The 18,243-nt window shown below is 43.5% G+C and overlaps 1 long non-coding RNA gene across 1 annotated transcript in view; it reads left to right on the forward strand.

The window, feature by feature from the left end:
• The first annotated feature begins 6,979 nt into the window (after positions 1 to 6,979).
• LOC137372482 (uncharacterized) overlaps positions 6,980 to 18,243 on the forward strand; it is a 332,651-nt gene continuing 321,387 nt past the window's right edge. Inside the window, exon 1 of the long non-coding RNA XR_010975436.1 lies at positions 6,980 to 7,067. This is a non-coding gene — a long non-coding RNA (uncharacterized lncRNA). The remainder of the gene's footprint in view (positions 7,068 to 18,243) is intronic.

An 18,243-nucleotide genomic window follows, 5' to 3' on the forward strand; every position in this document is an offset into this window, starting at 1 on the left:
ATGAAATCCTGTGACATTGATCACAAGTCGTGGGAGTCAGTTGCCAGCGTTCGCCAGAGCTGGCGGGCAGCCATAAAGACGGGGCTAAAATGTGGCGAGTCGAAGAGACTTAGTAGTTGGCAGGAAAAAAGACAGAGGCGCAAGGGGAGAGCCAACTGTGCTACAGCCCCGACAAACAAATTTCTCTGCAGCACCTGTGGAAAAGCCTGTCACTCTAGAATTGGCCTTTATAGCCACTCCAGGCGCTGCTTCACAAACCACTGACCACCTCCAGGCGCGTATCCATTGTCTCTCGAGATAAGGAGGCCCAAAAGAAAAGAATAGGATCCATGACTCGGTGCCATACAGAAGGATGGTGAGGACTACGGCTTTGTACACTTGGAGTTTGGTCTGTGCTCTGAGGCTGTGGTTGCTCCACACACGTTTGTAGAGTCTGCCGAACGTACTGTTTGCTTTTGCGAGCTTATTGTCCACTTCCTTGTCTATGGTGGCATCAAATAAGATGATGCTCCCCAAATAAGTAAATTGCTTGACGGCATTCAGCTCAAGGTTCCCTTGATGACAATGCTTGGTGGTCTAAATTCTTCTTGGGGTGCAGGCTGATGGAGGATTTCAGTTTTCTTCCAACTGATTTTTAGTCCGAAGAGTTGTGCTGCCACTACTTTAAGTACTAAGTGTGTCCTTGCTCTACCCAACAGGCTTATTACTTTGGAAGATCTATAGCCTGCTTATATTGCAGGGATGAATTTGGAGAGTGTAGTCATAGAAAGTGGGTAGCAATGGTGTCTCTGAAGGCACATAACTCCACTTCATAAAGTAGGTTTTACAGTGCTGACCTATATGGATCTTCCCGTGATACCAGGCAAGATCCATGGACAGAAACTTTAAACATGTCTTCTAAATGACAACGTTGTCAAGTCTGCACATGGCCAATTGCTTTGAATTGTACTTTTGAGTCACTGCATTTCTGCAAATCCTGAAAATCCTAGTGCTGAATCGGACCACAAATGCAAATGGGGCTAATTCAGAGTACCAACGGTCCCCATTGTTATCCTTCTTCAAATCTCCTTTCCTTTCCACTATTCACATACTGAGCATACCCATAAAGAATTGTACAATTTTGCAGCATTTAAAGAGGCCCATCATACAGAGCAGAAGCTCTCATCTGCCATTACCCTATCCCCTTTTATTGAATCATAGAATTCTACTGGATAAGGAGGCCAAAAATGTAATATTGATGATAGCTCTAAACAAGGAAGAAAACTGCACGTAAAAGTGAATAATGTACTTCTCCTGATCAGTAGACTTTACGAGGATGTATTGCACCCATTTGCAAAAATACATCAGCTATACGAAATATTCATGTAGGATCTGTTCCACACTTGTGAAGCAATTTAATAACTGGCTTGCTTATGGGTGACTGAATGAGTTTATAAAGGTTTCCCTCACTGAACATGCTGCAGGCCAAGCATTGTACACTAGCATTTGAGGCTTATATTCCTAGTGCACATTATTCTACCATATCTCAGGGGGCAAGATAGCATAACTCTGTTTCAAACTGTGCCACCCTTTTTTTTAATCTATTATTTGGCAGTTTGCTTTTTCTTTTAAAAAGTTTAGATTCTTTTCCCCAGCACTGTTTTTAATTCATTATTTATGATGGAGTGCAATGTGTTTCTGCAGTCCATGCCATGACACCAAACAAAGATATGATCCAGTTTCTATCTTATGTCTGGTCAGCCTTTGATACACTTCCTTCTATCTGCGCTCTACAAAGGAATTGCCCCCACCCCCACCCCCGTCCCCCACGTTCCTGTCTCATGATTTTTTATAATTACATGGCTCGATGGAATGGTTATTTCAATCATTTCCTGCTAATGTAAAAAGGCTTACTTTCAAAAGGGACTTGGGTAAATACTTAAAAAGGAAAAATTTTCAGGTTTATGGGGAAAGATCAGGGAAGTGAGACAAAGTGAATAGCTTGTTCAAAGAGCCAACCCAGGCACAATGGGCTGAATGGCCTCCTTCTGTGCTCTATGATTCTATGAACTTGTTATTGAGTCCTTCTCTCATAATAATAACAAAGATACAATGGGCAATTGGAAGAGCCCTGTAGAAATTCCACCTCTGACTAGCTGTGTCAACTGGCTGTCATGTATGTCGGATTAAACTGTTCACCTGAACATTACATGGAGATCAAGACTATCTTGGGAACTCAAGGTCACTTCTGTAAGCCAAGCAACAGTAATTTACTTTTGAGTAGGAACACTGTTGGTAAAGTTTGTTTTATTGTATCTGTGGGTTAAATTTGTTTAAAATGAAGAAGAGTTTGAGTTGTTGCAGGCAGAACAGATGGCTTGTTTATTGGGCTGGATCTTCCCGGAGTAGGGCGTGTACTCTGTTAAACTTTTTCTTGGACCCTTGAACTCAAAAAAATTTTGTGGCATGATTTACTGGAAGTGTGAGCTGGTAACGGTGCAATGATGGCAATAGGGATGTCTGGGACCTCAGTGAACATTAGGATCAACAGTGTATCTCCTTCAACAATGAGATTTAAGGATCGAGAAAGAAGCAGAGGAACAACAGAGAAAGAACTAGGATGAATTAGAGTCAAAAGTGGTACAGAAAAAGAGCAATAATGAGGGGGAAAAAAATAGAAAGGGCGGCACAGTGGTGCAGTGGTTAGCACCGCAGCCTCACAGCTCCAGCGACCCGGGTTCAATTCTGGGTACTGCCTGCGTGGAGTTTGCAAGTTCTCCCTGTGTCTGCGTGGGTTTCCTCCGGGTGCTCCGGTTTCCTCCCACAGCCAAAAGACTTGCAGGTTGATAGGTAAATTGGCCATTATAAATTGCCCCTAGTATAGGTAGGTGGTAGGGGAATATAGGGACAGGTGAGGATGTGGTAGGAACATGGGATTAGTGTAGGATTAGTATAAATGGGTGGTTAATGGTTGGCACAGACTCGGTGGGCCGAAGGGCCTGTTTCAGTGCTGTAGCTCTAAATCTAAATCAAATCTAAAAATCTAAAATCTAAAATAAAACATAAGAAAAAACTTAACATTTAAAACTTAATTAAAAAAAAATCCTTAGCAAAAACTTACTATATTCAGACTGAGATTGAACATTGCATTAACAATTATTACATCATTAAAAAGGTACTTAAGCTGTTAAGTTTCTGCGGTGAGTATAATGAGCAATGAATGTACAAATTCAAAAAGTTCTGATAAAAAGCAGGGAGATTAAGGGCGCGATGCTGTTTGTGTGAAGAAAATGGCAAAATGGAGCAAATCGAGCAGCAGCTTCCAAAGATTCACAACTCACGACGCGTCTCTTAATCCCCTGAACTTGCTGTCTCATTTTTACATTAATAACGATGTGCGTCATTAACTTGCTATTATTTTTCCAGCAAGATCTGGCCCTGGCTTGCTGTTACTTTACTCAGTAGACCTTTGCCACTGCTGTCAATCAGTAAGTAACAGTGCAAGCTATCTCCTAACACATGATAGTTTTTCAGCTAATCATATTTAGTCTTTTAGTTCAGAGCTGAGGACTGTTTTGCTCATCAGAAATTGAAAGTAAATCAGAATGTTACAGTACGAGTTAATGCTTTAATCACAATTATTTCTGAAGCATTTTCTGGACATAATTTTAACTCTTGATTTGTTATCTTAATTTATATTTTTGCTTCTGAGGCTCTTGATTCCTTTTATTTTGCATTAGAAGGCAAAATGTTGTAAACACAGTTTCCAGTTCTAGACAAAGAGGCAGAACTGTACATGTTGGAAATCTAAACCCTCCGTCAGAACTGGAGTTCTGAGGAAGGGTTTCTGCCTAAACCAGTACTTTCTCTTTCCAGATGTGCTTGAACCTTCTGTGTATTTTCAGCAATTGTTCTCTTTTGTCTTTCATTCCTTTATGCTGGTCCATGGTTCCTAACTTATGGAGAATCCCACTGGCTTTATCAGTCAGCTACTGGACTGACTGAAAGCATAATTGATGAAGGAAAAGGTGATTATATAATGTTAGATAATGAATACTTTGCTCACTGAAGCTGACAGATTTTGTATGTATTAGTAGACCATTTTTCTGGTTGCTCATGGGTGGGCTGGGGTCTGCAGGACAGTTGTGAGGTTTAGTTGCTAACTACACCTGTTTTGTTGAGGCAGCTGTCCTTTATAAGTAATTGTAGCTAGTTATAAACCCAAGAGGCCAATCACACAACAGTTGGAATTGTGAATTTCAGATTGGCTTTCTTTCCCTTCTTAAGGTTGTTTCTGTATCTGTAAAAGATTCTGATACTTTGAAGTGTGACATCTGTAATGTCACATTTGGGGTGCGACATCTCAAATATGACATCTAAGACGTGACAGATGCACATGCTCTGCAAGGTTTTTAAACATACTAGCTGATGTGCTATGGCATTGCTCACAGTAATTCAGAGTTTTTATAAGAATTGGGAATGCTGCGCCAAGTATTAGTATCAGGGACACCTCCGTTCAGTCTGCCAGCGTGACCCTGAGCTTCCTGTCACTTGTTATTTTAATTCTCAGTCTGACCTCTCTGTCCTCGGCCTCCTACACTGTTCCAATGAATTTCAACGTTAATTCAAGGAACAGCACCTCATCTTTTGATTAGGCACTTTCCAGCTGTCAGGACTCAACATTGAGTTCAACAATTTCAGATCATTATCACTGTCCCCATTTTTTTTGGATGACAGCTATTGGTAATGATTCTGCGATTGCCATTTACACCTCCTCTAAATCCATCTTTTGTTTCTTTACTTGATCCATTGCCGTCTCCTTTTGCCTTGCACCATCACCTCTTTGGTTATTTAATTTCTCCTGCTTTCCACCCTATTACAGACCTACCCTATTGTTCTTTGCACCCCTCCCCCTTTCCCTGCCTCTGAACTTGCTTAAAACGTGTTACATCTCTTTTTCCTATTCTGATGAAAGGGCATCAATCTGAAACATTGGGCTGGATTTTGTGCAGGAGGCGGGGGTCTCTGCACTTTTTCAGGCTCCTGGAGCAATCCTCCAGTCTTTTGTTGTTAAAGTTTAAGGAGGTAGGATCCTTGTCCCTTTAAACACTTAATAGGGATGGGGATCCCACCCCCAAGAGCTGCTGGCCAATCACAGAGCGGGCAGCCCAGCAATATCAGCAGTACCACTGGGACCGGTGGCCATTGCCAGTACTGCAGAGGCATCGGACCCAGGCCCAAGGTTGGAACCCTGGACCTAGGTGAGGTAGGTGAGGCGGGGTTGCCGGGGCCATTCCAGAAGGCCCCGGCGAGGGGAGGTGGGTGTTCAGTCCAGGGGGAGGGTGGGTCCCAGGGAATACTGTGTCCCAGGGGATACTGTGGTTATCATGGTGGGGGGGGGGGGTCCTCCATGGGCCACTAGGGAAGGAGCCCCGCCCCTGCAGGGAGGGCGCCTCATTTTCCAAAGCATCCTCCCGGCGCAGCGGAGACCCCCTCGACCCCCTTCATCACTGGCAAAATCCCAACGGTGACGGGTAAAGGCCCTTACTTGGCCATCAATGGCATCGCAATTGGCCTCTGGGCGGGAAGGCTGATGTCAGCCTATCCTGCCCCAAGGAACATCAGGGTTCCGTACAACAGGGGACGCGGGGATCTTGGCGTCGGTTTCCCCCGACACCAAAGGACCCGCCACCTGCATAAAATTCCCCCCTCAGAGTGTCCTGATAATGTATCCATATGATTCACAGAAGAACATGGTGAGGTTAGCAGTGGCTCTGTCAGTTGGTCAGACAGTGGGGTGGGGTGGGGGTGGGGTACAAGCCAAAAACAACAGCAACTCCATAGAACCATAGAAAAGTTACGGCACAGAAAGAGACCATTCAGCCCATTGTGTATGTGCTGGCTGAAAAGACTAGCTGCTCATATTTATTCTTCTTTTGGGCCTCCTTATCTCGAGAGACAATGGATACGCGCCTGGAGGTGGTCAGTGGTTTGTGAAGCAGCGCCTGGAGTGGCTATAAAGGCCAATTCTGGAGTGACAGGCTCTTCCACAGGTGCTGCAGAGAAATTTGTTTGTTGGGGCTGTTGCACAGTTGGCTCTCCCCTTGTGCCTCTGTCTTTTTTCCTGCCAACTACTAAGTCTCTTCGACTCGCCACAATTTAGCCCTGTCTTTATGGCTGCCCGCCAGCTCTGGCGAATGCTGGCAACTGACTCCCACGACTTGTGATCAATGTCACACGATTTCATGTCGCGTTTGCAGACGTCTTTATAACGGAGACATGGACGGCCGGTGGGTCTGATACCAGTGGCGAGCTCGCTGTACAATGTGTCTTTGGGGATCCTGCCATTTTCCATGCGGCTCACATGGCCAAGCCATCTCAAGCGCCGCTGACTCAGTAGTGTGTATAAGCTGGGGATGTTGGCCGCTTCAAGGACTTCTGTGTTGGAGATATAGTCCTGCCACCTGATGCCAAGTATTCTCCGAAGGCAGCGAAGATGGAATGAATTGAGACGTCGCTCTTGGCTGGCATACGTTGTCCAGGCCTCGCTGCCGTAGAGCAAGGTACTGAGGACACAGGCCTGATACACTCGGACTTTTGTGTTCCGTGTCAGTGGCGTCTTTAAAGTAACAAAACGTCCCAAAGCTCTTCAAAGGAGCATTATAGAACAAAGTGTGACACTGAGCCACATAAGGAGATATTAGGTCAGATGACCAAAGGCTTGGTCAAAGAGGTAGGTTTTAAGGAGCATTATAAGGAGGAAAGTGAGGTAGAGAGGCAGAGAGATTTAGGGAGGGAATTCCAGATCTTAGGTACTAGGCAGTTGAAAGCACAGCCACCAATGGTGGAGTGATTAAAATCAAAGATGTTCAAGCGATCAGAATTAGAGGAGTGCAGATATCTCAGAGGATTGTGTGGCTGGAGGAGTCCACGCGAGTGCTAACATAACTGCTCATTATATCGCCTTTATTGATTGTGGGATCTTGCTGTGCACAGATTGGCTGTTTTCCTAACATAACAACTGTGTCTACACATCAAAGGAATTCAATGGCAGTGAAGCATTTTGGGATGTCCCAAGATTCTGAAAGGTACGATATCTTTCTGTTATGCTTGAATTCGATAATCAAGAAAAAAAACACACACATAGTTAACAAACTATATGTAATTTGTTTAAAAAGTAAGGAAAGTAACATTTATTTCGACTTATTTTACGTCTTGTGAGGATAGATAGGGGTAGATTTTCCTCTGTACCATCTGGAAAATTGTGTCTCGCCAAGGTGGAACACAGAAAGGAAAAGGATGGCACATCAGTAATGAAAGGAAAATTTAGCAGGTTCTCTAATGATGTTGGGAAGTGAGTGAAAAGTCTAATTGTGGAGGAAGAATGCACCATTATAATACTATAGTGTGTTTCAGTGATATTGCACAAGGAAAGTTTTTTCCATTACTTTAGAATTTAACAGTTGTCAAGAGATTCATAATTCATTCTGCACTTTTTTAACACCGCAGATAGCAAGACATCCAAAACAAAAGTGGTGTAAGATTTTAGCTTTGGTTATCTTCCTGAGATTCTTCAGGCAAGTTTTCCACACCGTTGAGCATTTTGTTTCATTCACCTTTTGTATTCATATAACGTTAATGTACAACTAATTAGAAGGCAATACGTGAAAATGTCACTGCTACTCCTGGGAAAAGTCTGCAGCATATCAGAGCAAGCACAGATCTCCTCAGATTTCATATTCTCTTATCATCAACACAGCTTAAAATTTTAATCTGAAGTCTTGTGATCCAACCTCAAGTATAGCGGACAGGAAGGAACCAGCATGAAGTGCTGGTAGCGTTAAATTTTCTTTTTGAAAGATTTAACAGCAGGATGATTTTTTTTAAAAAAGAGATTCTGAAACTGGTCCAATAATCTTTTATTTAGGTATCGATGCAGAAGCATGGGTCTGTCATAAAATAGCTTTTCATAGGTTTTATTTTCAGCATTACAATAGAATTCTATTGTAGATTGACAAGTATGCTGGCAGTCTCAGACAAGTATTGAAATGATTTACATTACAGTAGGTATCTCGGATTTTTAGCCCTTCCATCCACATTGCCCTCCTTTCTATGCATACTGCTCCTTTCATAACCCATCAGACAGGAGATGAAATTTCCTCCTGTCATGGAAAAGTCAGTGCAAGTACAAAACAAAAGTAAGGTTTTCGGTTTTGTACTCGTACTTACTTTGCTAATGCCCAACACAAGGACAGGGAGATGGGGTGTTGTTTTAACATCTCATCCAAAGAAGAGTATGTCTGACAATGCAGCCCTCCCTCAGTGCTGAACTCAAGTGCCAGCCTAGATTAGGATTGCATGCCCACGTAGTGAAACTTTAATCTGGAATTCCTGACTCAGGGCAAGAGTGTTTCTAACTGAGCCAAGCTGAAGTTCTTGCAGTTCTGGGTACTTCTGCATTTATTTTGCAAATAAGTGAAAGGCCAAAGCTTGTGCAGACACAACCAAGACTCCAAAGAGTGAAAGGGGAAACATGGTAAATGAGGAATGACCAGATTGAGTCTGAAAACCTAAATAATGTTTGAGAAAGATTACTCTGAGTGTTCAGATTATGAGCCAGTTGTGCAATCTCTTTTCTGTGGAAGAAAGCACACATCTGAGACAGAAAGAGAGAAAAATAGGCAAAAAATGAAATAGAGAGAAAGGAGGAAGAAAGAAAAAGAAGAAAGAGAAGGAAAGGCTTTGCATTTCTGCAGCACAGGGAAGAAAAGAGGGGTTGTTCATGGTTTTTACCTTGCCTGTCCTGCTGAGTGTGTGGAACTCTTTGTGGCACTGTTCTGCAGTCCTGTGGGTGAGGGGTTGGCAGTCAGTGCCAGTGTCACCTCCCTCCAAGTGGAACAAATAATAATTCAGGTGGCTTCCACAGCCAGAAAGTCTGAATGAGTGAAGTTGTGCATTCTTATCCTCTGATGGTGCCATAGCCAGCTGTTCTTTAGGACAGATGGTCCTTGAATGGTCATAATGCTGCACAATTACAATAAAAATATTGCTAAGTCATATAGTGATGTTATTTGAGAATGAAGTGAAAGAGCTAACCACTGATGCTCTCTTAAGTAAAAACAGAAAGTGCTGGAAATACTCAGCAGATCTGGCAGCATCTGTGGAGAGAGAAGCAGAATTAACGTTTCAGGTCTGTGACCCTTCATCAGAACTGGCAAATATTAGAAATGGAATAGGTTTTAAGCAAGTGAAGTGAAGTTGGTGGGGGTGGCGGGGAGCGGTGAGAGAATCAAAGGGAAGATATGTGATAGGGAAGAAGGCAGGACAAATTAAATGACAAAGCTGTCATTGGACAAAGGCAAAGGGAGTGTTAATGCTTGTGGTGAAAGACAAAGCATTAGTCCAGAGATAGTGTAGGCAGAATAACGAACAGCTTTGTCTAAAAGCACAAACAGTCCTACTCAGGCCCCCTCCCTCAACTCTTTTTCCAGTACATTGATGACTGTATCGGTGCTGTTTCTTGCTCTCACCCCAAACTGGAAAACTTCATCAACTTTGCTTCCAATTTCCATCCTTCTCTCACCTTTACATGGTGTATCTCTGACACTTCCCTTCCCTTCATTGACTTCTCTGTTTCCATCTCTGGGGATAGGCTGTCCACTAATATTCATTATAAGCCCTCCGACTCCCAGGGCTACCTTGATTACATTTCCTCACACCCTGCTTCCTGTAAGGACTCCATTCCATTCTCTCAGTTTCTCTGTCTCCGACATATCTGTTCTGATGATGCAACCTTCCACAACAGTGCTTCTGATAAGTCTTCCTTCTTCTCCAACTGATGATTCCTTCCCACTGTGGTTGACAGGGCCCTCAACTATGTCTGACCCATTTCCTGCACCTCTACCCTCACCCCTTCCCCTCCCTCCCAGAACTGCAACAGGGTTCCCCTTGGTCCTCATTTTCCACCCCACCAGCCTCCACATCCAAAGGATCATCCTTCGCTATTTCTGCCACCTCCTGCAAATACAACAACTAAACACATTTTCCCCTCCCCTCCCGTCAACATTCTGAAGGGATCGTTCCCTCCTCAACACCCTGGTCCACTCCTCCATTACCCCCGACACCTCGTTCCTTTTCCATGCAATCGCAGGATATGCAATACCTACCTTTTTAACTCCTGTCTCCTCACCATCCAAAGCCCCAAACATTACTTCCAGGTGAAGCAGCGATTTACTGGTACTTCTTTCAATTTAGTATATTGTATTCGCTGCTCACAATACGGTCGCCTCCACACTGGGGAGACCAAATGCAGATTGGGGAGCACTCAGTCCACAAGCAAGACCCCGAGCTTCCAGTTGCTTGCCATTTCAATTCACTATCCTGCTCTCATGCCTACATTTCTGTCCTTGGCCTGCTGCAGTGTTCCAGTGAACATCAACGCAAGCTCGAGGAACGGCACCTCAGCTTCTGATTAGGTACTCAACAGCCTTCCGGACTCAACATTTAGTTCAACCATCTCAGAGCATGACTGACCTTTATACTATTATTTTATTTTATTTTCTTATTTTTTAACCATGTGCCTGCCTTAAATTTGGTTTTTCATATTTGTGCTTTTGGACAGAGCTGTTAGTTATTCTGTAATTAATGCTCTCTCCAGACTAGTGCTTTGTCTTTCACCATAACCATTAGCAATCCCTTTACCTTTGTCCCATGACAGCTTTGTCATTTAATTTCTCCTGCCCTCTGCCCTATAACACACCTTCCCTATTGTTCTCTTGCCCCCATCCCCCCCAACTTCACTTGCTTAAAACCTATTACATTTCTAACCTTTGCCAGTTACGACGAAAGGTCACAGACCTGAAACGTTAACTCTGCTTCTCTCTCCATAGATGCTGCCTGACTGGCTGAGTATTTCCAGCACTTTCTGTTTTTATTTCAGATTTCAAGCATCCACAGTATTTTGCTTTTATTTATACTGATGCTTTCTTACCTGTTTGTCCACCAGCCTTTTTAAAAGATGCCGAGAAATTTTCACATTGTTCAACTGTTTACACCTGCTTTATATATTAATTTATTTTTTATTCATTCATGGGATGTGGGCATCGCTGGCCAGGCCACCATTTATTGCCCATCCCTAATTGCCCTTGAGAAGGTGGTGGTGAGCTGCCTTCTTGAACCGCTGCAGTCCATGTGGGGTAGGTACATCTACAGTGTTGTTAGGAAGGGAGTTCCAGGATTTTGACCCAGCGACAGTGAAGGAACGGCGATATAGTTCCAAGTCAGGATGGTGTGTGACTTGGAGGGGATCTTGCAGGTGGTGGTGTTCCCATGCATTTGCTGCCCTTGTCCTTTTAGTTGGTAGAGATCGCAGGATTGGAAGGTGCTGTCTAAGGAGCCTTGGTGCATTGCTGCAGTGCATCTTGTAGATGGTACACACTGCTCCCACTATGCGTCGGTGATGGAGGGAGTGAATGTTTGTGGATGGGGCGCCAATCAAGCAGGCTGCTTTGTCCTGGATGGTGTTGAGCTTCTTGAGTGTTGTTGGAGCTGCACTCATCCAGGCAAGTGGAGAGTATTCCATCACACTCCTGACTTGTGCCTTGTATATGGTGGACAGACTTTGGGAGTCAGGAGGTGAGTTACTTGCCGCAGGATTCCTAGCCTCTGACCTGCTCTTGTAGCCACGGTATGCCAATACTTGCACCAATGGGTATGCAAATAAGCAGATCCAGGACACTCGTAAATATCTCCCTGAAGAGGCTATTGATGGAGGCAGCACATGTTCTTTTTTAATGGTGCAACAGCAGCGTAAGTTATTTTGAGGAAATTCTAGTCCTGGAGCAGGGCTTGAACTGCAATCTCCACACTCAGAGGCGGGAATGCCGCTAACACCAAGTGAGCCAAGTAATAGTCCAAAACAGACCTTGATATACTGAACTCTGTTTAACCTGCTCCATTGTTTATTTGCTAGGAAGCTTCAATGCTTTTGTCGCCCTTCCCTTCAACTCTAAATATTTTTTGGGAAATATTAAGCATTTGTCATCACCAACCCAATGTCAGAGCCTTATAGTAAATTGAATGATTGGGTAGTGCATATATCTTTGGCCTAAAAAGAGATAAAATTATAATCAACTGTCCCCCTCCATCCCTAGCTGTTAAGAAGCAAATTGATCCAGTTCACCAAGCATTGGTATATAACAGAAGGAAGTAGTTCAACTACCTGAAACCTTTCCAGTTGTGTAGCCACGTGCTAATTAATGCCAATTAGGATGAGCCACATGTCATCGAAAGAAAACAAATTAACAAAAGTGCCCTTTATTTAAAATTGCAGCCCCAACAAAAAAACCCTCCAAGTTTTCAGTGAAACAAAAGGAAACTTATCAAATTAAATCACAATAGATACAATCCCCAACCCCCACCATAAACCAGATGATCTCCTGGGAGAGGAATAAAAAAAACCAGATAAAAATCCAGGTTAATTCGGGTGGAAAAAGGAATAAAAGCTGATAGCAGACTTTTGTCTTCATTGTGTAGTTCCAGCTGTTGGGTCGTTGGACGTTAGGACTATTATAAGATATTACCTTTTTATAAATTCAATTGCTTCTGAATTCCCAGAGAAGGAACTGATGAAATTAACCCCAAATCCCAGTCTCGTTTAATTTTAAAGGGATCGTTATTGGACCAACTTGCTGACAGGAGCCTTGTCCATTGAGCAGATTGATAAAGCATTGTCAAGCTGTCCATGAGTTTCCATCTGTGAATTCTAGTGGCTTGAAAATCATGGGCAGCATGTTTGCTTGCATCAGGTGATACCATTGCACATTCGGAAAATGGGTCATGGGTAGGTACCTCTCTCTCGAACTATTTACCACCCAAACCAATTTATTTTTATAATTGGAATATCCACTGCACTCATTGGTACAACATGTGTCTGGATATATTATAGTATGTATCCCCTTGAGCAATATGTAAATGTGGTAACATTATGACCAGCACTAACACTTCCTCCCCTACAGCTACCTTCAATCTACCATGTTTAGCATCTATCTGACAGCGGGGCCACTTCTGATTGATGTAAGGCTCTGAAAGCTTAAGACATGCTTCTTGGCTGATGGTAAATTTGAAAGGTATTTAAATTTTTGATTCATGTCAAGTACTTAGACTAGGTAGCTAACTCACTGAAGGAAAAGGATGTATTCGGATTGAGATGGCCTATAGAACATAAAACATATAATAGTACTACATATTAAAGCAACCTTTTCACTAGGAGTAATTACCATTAAAATCACATGAAAAAGCCCTGGGAGTTGCTTTCGGTTAGCACACTGTCCTCTCACATCAGGACCTGCCTTTGAATGTGGCCTTAAATCAATAGGATGAGAGCCAAGAGGTACAGAATATAAAAGTCAAGCTGTAATGGTGAATCTATATAAACTGTAGTCATCTCACAGTTGTATGACTGTGTGAACATTTGGGTTAAGGGGATTGTCATCGAGTCATACAGTTATACAGCACAGAAACAGGCCCTTCGGCCCACCGTGTCTGTGCCGGCCATCAAGCACCTAACTATTCTAATCCCATTTTTCAGCACTTGGCCCGTAGTCTTGTATGCTATGTCATTTCAAGTGCTCATCTAAATACTTCTTAAATGTTGTGAGGGTTCCTGCCTCTACCACCTCTTCAGGCAGTGCATTCCAGATTCCAACCACCCTCTGAGTGAAAAAGTTTTTCCTCAAATCCCCTCTAAACCTCCTGCCCTTACCTTAAATCTATGCCCCCTGGTTATTGACCCCTCCGCTAAGGGAAAAGTTTCTTCCTATCTAACCTATCAATGCCCCTCATAATTTTGTATACCTCAATCATGTCCCCCCTCAGCCTTCTCTGCTCTAAGGAAAACAACCCTAGCCTTTTCAGTCTCTCTTCATAGCTGAAATGCTCCAGCCCAGGCAATATCCTGGTGAATCTCCTTTGCATCCCAGGTTGTCCTATTAGGAGAAATTGAATAGACTAGGCCTCTGTTCCCTAGAGTTTACAAAAATGAGAGAATAAGGGGCTTGACAGAGTAGATGCTGGTAGGGTGTTTCTACTGGCTGGGGAGTCTAGAACTAGGGGTGACAGTCTCAGAATAAGGGGTCGGACTTTAATGACTGAGATGGGCAGAAAGTTCTTCACTCAAAGCGTTGTAAATCTTTGGAATTCTCTACTGCAGAGGGCTATGGATACTCAGTTTTGAGTATCAAGACAGAGATCGATACTAAGGGAATCAAGGAATATGGGGATAGTGTGGGAAGATGGTTTTCAGTTCAGAGATACAGCACTGAAACAGGCCCTTCGGCCCACCGAGCCTGTGCCGACCATCAACCACCCATTTATACTAATCCCATATTCCTACCACATCCCCACCTGTCCCTATATTTCCCTACCACCTACCTATACTAGGGGCAATTTACAATGGCCAATTTACCTACCGACCTGCAAGTCTTTTGGCTGTGGGAGGAAACCGGAGCACCCGGAGGAAACCCACGCAGACACAGGGAGAACTTGCAAACTCCACACAGGCAGTACCCAGAATTGAACCCAGGTCGCTGGAGCTGTGAGGCTGCAGTGCTAACCACTGCACCACTGTAGAAGATCAGCCATGATCGTATTGAATGGTGGAATAGGCCCGAAGGGCTAAATGGCCTTTGTTTATTCTCTCATGGGCTGTGGGCGTCACTTGCAAGGCCAGCATTTATTGCCCATCCCTAATTGCCCCTGAGAAGGTTGTGGTGAGCTGCCTTCTTGAACCACTGCAGTCCTACTGCTGCTCTTATTTCTTATGTTCTTATGTGATTCTATGTAATTCTCTGCTGGCCAAGATACAGACCTGTTTCAATTCGTTGCAGTACAAAACTGTCCAGAATTTGACACAAATTGGGATAAAAGTTGGCAATTCACTCAAAGAACAAACTGTTTTTCAAAAGAAATAGAAACATTTACATGAGTGCAACGGGTGCTTCTGTTTGAGATTGCTGACTAAGGCATGGTGCTGGGCAGACCAGAGAAGGTTATTCTGCAAATAGCTGTGTTCTACAGGACATTGGATTGTTCAATGGTCACTCTTGGTGCCGAGATTCGAATATATTCCCAGCTGTACAGATTGGAATGGCACAAGAATTACATCACATGGGCATGCTAGCATAGTGTTTGTGGCATTGGACTGATAACCCAAAGGTAATACATTCAAGTAACTGGGGACTAGCACTAGAAAAGACCCACGAATGCTGCCTCATCTCTCCTGTTTTCTTTAATCTCTTCCAACTCCACGAGCCTCCGCGATATCTATGCTCATCTAATTCTAGCCTCTTGTACATCCCCGATTTTAATGGATGTACCATTGGTGGCTGTGCCTTCAGCTGCCTGGGCTCCAAGCTCTGGAATTCCCTCCCCACACCTCTGCCTCTCTACCTTGCTTTCCTCCTTTAAGACACTCCTTAAAACCTACCACTTTGGCAAACTTTTGGTCATCTGACCTAATGTCTCCTTATGTGGCTTGGTGTTATATTTTGTTTTATAAGCTCCTGTGAAGCACCTTGGGACATTTTATTACATTGAAGGTGCTAGATAAATATAAGCTGTTGTTGTCGATTGTCGTAAAAACCCAAGTTAAATTAAATCCATTAGAATAGGATGACTTTTAAATACTGGCAGCATGCGTCTTTGGTGATCCAGGCCTGTATCTCCAGGCCGATGCCATTTCCATGGGCCAGGAGGCTAGTATGCTTCCTGTCATCAAGTGTGCCAGTTACGCAGCAGATCCCAGGCCAGGGAATGAAGTAACTCCTGACCTGAGAATATGCTCTCTCCCTCAGACATGGAAGGCTTGATCGTGGGACAGGTGGGCATTCCAGACCAACAAGTCCCTATGGATACCTCAGTCCGCAACTTGGTATTTCCAAGTTCTGGCCTAATTTGTGAACCTTGGCAGCACTTTAACCTGGCGCATGGTGGGATGGCTGTTGGACATCCCATGTAAATCTGGGGTAGAATAAACCTAGTATTCCAATGTTGTGCTATTCATACACATGAATATATTGGTGTAGCATTAGATACTTGTACACAGTACAACAGTCGGGTTTTTTTTCACCTTGTCATTCACCTTGCCTTCTCTTTTTGGTTGCATAAGCCTGAAGTGCTTCAGGTAAGAATAATGATCTTGTCAATGCCGGGGTAATGTCCAATCACATCTAAGTTGCTTGTGTGTGGCGGACCCAAAATTTCATTCCACATCATTAAATGTTTTTTCCAGCATTATGAAAAGGTAGCAAAGTGTCGGCGAGCCTTTGACCATCTTGACCACGTTGTTTGTTGCAGTACAGATTCTTTCTGTTAGGAGAGGGGTCAGGTCCTCTGGTGAGTTGCTTGGAAAATCAGCTCTATACATCGGCCCGGTGTAACTTTCATCATCATTACCAACAAAGCAAAATAACCTGAAGGCATAAAGAAAAAAAATCATAAGACTTCTATTTAATGAGGCCAGCTATGTCTCAACAAAATCATAGAGTGCGACGCAATTATCCAAAATATGCACCGACAGGGGACAGTTTCTGCAGCTTACTAGTTAACAATGGAAGGCGGAACTTGATGGAGATGTAAGTAACCTCTCACTCCTCTAACTTGGTTTTATTTTTATCAGTTAAGATCTTTTCAGGTAGCCCATAAGTACTCAACACATTGTGCAGTGACGTGGTTCGATGAAACACCCTACAGGGATTAGTTGCGGATTTTATTCTTGTCTGGAAGCAGTGGTGACCTAAGGTTAGGTACTTCACAAGGAGAGGGAAGGAAAAGTGGGGTGTGTGCATTTGTGCATGTTCAGCTGTCAGGAAAGTTTTAATGTTCCTTTATTAATAGCTGAACAGAAACTTTCAGATATGGCTTTATAATGGCTTTACCCTGGTTTCGCTAAGTACAGCATTGATGCATGATTCTTTTAGTTTTGTTATACTTATTTACTAGCGAAAATATTGTTTCAAAATCACATCACGACAGCACTGCCTTCAAATCAAATTTCACATATTCTGTCCATTCTCAGTTTATAGGAATGTTGAAGCTGGAGCAGAAATCTGTGTGTAGGGAGAGGATACATATCAGAAAAGTGTTTGGAGTGTTTCGTTGAATCAACAAATGAGTCTCAGTCATTGTGAGTGTGCTGGAGAACCCCTTCCTAGAGGTAGATACACAGCCACATGGATTGGATGAGAAACGTGATGAGTTTCCTTGAGTGCCACAAACAACCCCATCCTGAAAGAAGGCGGAGCCCAGCAGGTCAGTGCAAAAAATAAGGCCGAAGGATTTACAACCATCTTCAGTCGGAGGTGCCAAGTGGATGATCCATCTCAGCCTCCTCCTGAGGTCCTCAGCATCACAGATTCCAGTCTTCAGCCAATTGCTGCCCACAAAAGCAGGGCAAATCCAATCTGCCAATTACTGCCCCGTCAGTCTACTCCCAATCATCAGCAAAGTGTCAGAAAGTGTCATTGACAGTGCTATCAATCGACACTTGCTCAACAATAACTTGGTCACCGATGCTCAGTTTGGATTCTGTCAGGACCAATAGGCTCCAGACCTCATTATAGCCTTGGTTCAATCATGGACAAAAGAGCTGAATTCCAGGGGGGGAGGTGAGAGTGACTGTTCTTGATATCAAGGCAGCATTTCACATGTGTGGCATCAAGGGGCCCGAGTACAATTGAAGCTAATGGGAATCAGGGAGAAAACTCTCCACTGATTGGAGTCATACCTAATGCAAAGGAAGATGGATGTAATTGTTGGAGGCCAATCATCTAAGCCTCAGGATATCACTACAGAAGATCCTCAAGGCAGTGTCCTAGGCCCAACCATTTTCAGTTGTTTCATCAATGACCTTCCCGCCATCAAAAGTTCAGAAATGGGGATGTTCACTGATGATTGCACGGTGCTCAGTCCCATTCTTAACTTCTCAGATACTGAAGCAGTCCATGCCCATATGCAGCAAGACCTGGACAACATTCAGACTTGGACTGATAAGTGGTAAATAATAATCACACCACACAAGTGCCAGGCAATGACAATCTCCAACAAGAGAGAATCTAACTATCCCCCCTTGATGTTCAATGGTATTACTATCGCTGAATCCCCATCATCAACATTCTGGGGGTTACCTTTGACCAGAAACTTAACTAGACCAGCTACATAAATCCTTTAGCTACAAGAGCAAGTCAGAGGCTGGGAATTCTGTGGCAA

This window comes from Heterodontus francisci, chromosome 8 (assembly GCF_036365525.1).
Source record: "Heterodontus francisci isolate sHetFra1 chromosome 8, sHetFra1.hap1, whole genome shotgun sequence".
NCBI classification, from domain to species: domain Eukaryota; kingdom Metazoa; phylum Chordata; class Chondrichthyes; order Heterodontiformes; family Heterodontidae; genus Heterodontus; species Heterodontus francisci.